At 44.7% G+C, this 3,309-nt stretch overlaps 1 protein-coding gene across 2 annotated transcripts in view; it reads left to right on the forward strand.

The window, feature by feature from the left end:
* Positions 1 to 1,475: 1,475 nt before the first annotated feature.
* The window catches only part of LOC123973145 (homeobox protein engrailed-2b-like), an 11,055-nt gene continuing 9,221 nt past the window's right edge, over positions 1,476 to 3,309 (forward strand). For both annotated transcript variants that reach the window (XM_046053041.1, XM_046053042.1), the window contains exon 1: positions 1,476 to 1,610. The gene's annotated coding sequence lies outside the window, so the exon portion shown is untranslated. The remainder of the gene's footprint in view (positions 1,611 to 3,309) is intronic.

The raw sequence follows: 3,309 nt of genomic DNA on the forward strand, positions 1-3,309 counted from the left end.
GTGTGTCTCAGTGTGTGTCTCAGTGTGTGTGTGTGTGTGTGTGTGTCTCAGTGTGTGTGTCTCTGTTTGTGTCTCAGTGTGTGTCTCAGTGTGTGTCTCAGTGTGTGTCTGTGTCTGTGTGTGTGTCTCAGTGTGTGTCTCTGTGTGTGTGTGTCTCAGTGTGTGTGTCTCTGTGTGTGTGTGTGTCTCAGTGTGTGTCTGTGTGTGTGTGTGTCTGTGTGTGTGTGTGTGTGTGTGTGTGTGTGTCTGTGTGTGTCTGTGTCTGTGTGTCTCAGTGTGTGTCTCAGTGTGTGTGTGTGTGTGTGTGTGTCTCAGTGTGTGTGTCTCTGTTTGTGTCTCAGTGTGTGTCTCAGTGTGTGTCTCAGTGTGTGTCTGTGTCTGTGTGTGTGTCTCAGTGTGTGTCTCTGTGTGTGTGTGTCTCAGTGTGTGTGTCTCTGTGTGTGTGTGTGTCTCAGTGTGTGTCTGTGTGTGTGTGTGTCTGTGTGTGTGTGTGTGTGTGTGTGTGTGTGTCTGTGTGTGTCTGTGTCTGTGTGTCTCAGTGTGTGTCTCAGTGTGTGTGTGTGTGTGTGTGTGTCTCAGTGTGTGTGTCTCTGTTTGTGTCTCAGTGTGTGTCTCAGTGTGTGTCTCAGTGTGTGTCTGTGTCTGTGTGTGTGTCTCAGTGTGTGTCTCTGTGTGTGTGTGTCTCAGTGTGTGTGTCTCTGTGTGTGTGTGTGTCTCAGTGTGTGTCTGTGTGTGTGTGTGTCTGTGTGTGTGTGTGTGTGTGTGTGTGTGTGTCTGTGTGTGTCTGTGTCTGTGTGTCTCAGTGTGTGTCTCAGTGTGTGTGTGTGTGTGTGTGTGTCTCAGTGTGTGTGTCTCTGTTTGTGTCTCAGTGTGTGTCTCAGTGTGTGTCTGTGTCTGTGTGTGTGTCTCAGTGTGTGTATCAGTGTGTGTGTGTCTCAGTGTGTGTCTCAGTGTGTGTGTCTGTGTGAGTGTGTGTGTGTTGACGGCTGTCAACGGTTTGAATGTGACTGACAACATTTGCGCTGCTGCGTTCAGGTGCAGAACTCCGCTGCAGTGTGTTCCACACAGTTCAGAACAGAGAAGTTCTCCAGTGCCCTGCCCTCCTGTCTCCTGCTGACCCGGACCGTTAACCTTCCCTCCGCAGCGCCTGTTCGCCTGCACTCTGGCAGCGCGGCTCTGTGACTTTCGGCTTTGTGCTTGTTCTGAACGAGCGTCCTTTTCTCTAAATCGGCTTCTCCTGTAGACCTGGACCCTGTTTCAGAAAGCAGGTTTAACAAACTCGGAGCTTAACCCTGAGCTCTGAGTTGACTCAGCCTGAGATGTGAAACTCCGAGTTTTCGGTTTCAGAAAAGCTGATCAGAATTAGTTCAATCAACTCAGAGTAGGCCTGTCGCTGATGGAAGCGCGTGCGTGGGGATGAAAAAAAGCTCCGATACTACGATTCACCATGGCAACGGATAAATACAGGCAGAGCCTCCATTTTAATCGGGTGGAGCTAGAAATATGAATGCGTGCCAACGCGGACCCTGATTTATTTATTTCTTTTTATTTATATCTTTTCATGTTAAAAGGCAGGAGTAGAGGAAGGATCACTACGTTAACAATATTAGGTAGGCTACATTTTATACAGCGTTGCTCATTGAATATTTACCACACTGGGATTTCCTTAATGAATGATAAATTGCTGGAATTCTCCTGTAGCCCATTAGCCTACACTCATTTTAAATATGCTGCAAGCTTATTTATTCAGCTGTAACCTGATGGAACAAAATGCCGGTGGCAATAGGCTAACTGAAGACGAAAATATTAGGTAGGCCTAATCCAACAGATTAGCCTAGACATAGTAGGCTATGGCCTACTCATGGACCAGGGATTTTAAAACCAGATTGTTTGCAGTGGAAAATGTCTCTATAGGTTCACTGACTGTAACGTTTTAGACGTCTAGGCTACATTTATAAGATCTTGCTCATTTCGTAGGCCTATTTTCAATGAAATGCTGTCAAAACACATTCAGGCTATGCAGCTAATAGGCCTAATGATAAACTCACTTTTAAACTACAGTCATTCTCACTCAGAAATAGCCTATTCACATCGTATCCAGTTATAGGAATGTTCCAGTCAGTGCGACTACAACATGAAAGAATAGGTAGGTTACTGTTCATTGATCAGTTTTGTGCAGATTAGTTTAAACAGTGATTGCTGCAGCACTGTAGCGCATGTAAGAGTTTTTGTGCAAATGTTGCCAACCTGACAGCTGCCTTAATGTCCACAGAGTCAAAGGACCGTGACCTTATCTGACATATGGATATAGCCTAGATGTTTCTCAAGACGGAATTGCGTTTATATGTGCTTTGATATGGACAGTTTGAATGAGGAAATGTAGCTTCAGGCTACGCTGGCGGAGGAGTCAGAGAGAAACTCAGCGTTTGTTGAAGTTAACCTCCTCCTGTGGTCTGTGGCCTGCACTACGAAGGGAGTTCAACCTCCTAGGGGTTAACTCAGGGTTGACAAACTCTGACCGCTACACTGGAGTTAAACGGTACTACGAAGGTGGAGAAGATGTTGGTTAGTTGAGTCCCTGTTAACTTAATTGGAGTTGGTGCGCGTTCGCATGAAAGGGGTGTGTTCGGCCGTGCAGGCAGAGTTTTTTCGCAACGGCGCATACTCTGTATTTCTCCAGAGGAATGCACGTTGGTAGTGTCGGGAAATTCAGAATGTAAAGACAAGTTAACGGCTAAATCTAATATCGTGGCGGCCGACAAAGCCAGGGAGGCTTGTTGGCATCGCATTGAGTAAATTTGTAGCCTAATTATCTTCATAGTATTCTGCCTTCATGTATTTTATGGGCTCTTCTTTAATGTGAAATATGATTAAGATGTAAAGGTACTGCACAAAAAGTCCACTGTAATAGAATAAAAGGAGCCAGCGGAGAGGGGGAATAATCCGAGACAGAATTTAATTTCCAAAATTAATCTACAAGTAAGAAACTTGAATATTCTCTGACATTATAGTCACACATTTATGAAAGAAACTTCACTTTGCAAGGCTGCAACATCACACTCACACACACATGTCTGCCGTGTATTATGCATGCACTGGAAAGTAAATAAATTTTGCAATCGGATTTAGCAGTGAGGAAATACTCCTGAGTTTAGCCCATAGTCACTATCCTGCACCTTAGAGACCTTTTCCTTGGATTCGGCCTATTCGGAAGAAAACAGAGTGATTTTCGATTTTTTTTGTGACATTAGGCTACATTTCCGATTTTTCTTCGTGTAAATTTCATACTTTCATCTAGTATTTTTTTTT

The sequence above is a fragment of the Micropterus dolomieu genome, linkage group LG06 (genome assembly GCF_021292245.1).
Source record: "Micropterus dolomieu isolate WLL.071019.BEF.003 ecotype Adirondacks linkage group LG06, ASM2129224v1, whole genome shotgun sequence".
In the NCBI taxonomy this organism is placed as follows: domain Eukaryota; kingdom Metazoa; phylum Chordata; class Actinopteri; order Centrarchiformes; family Centrarchidae; genus Micropterus; species Micropterus dolomieu.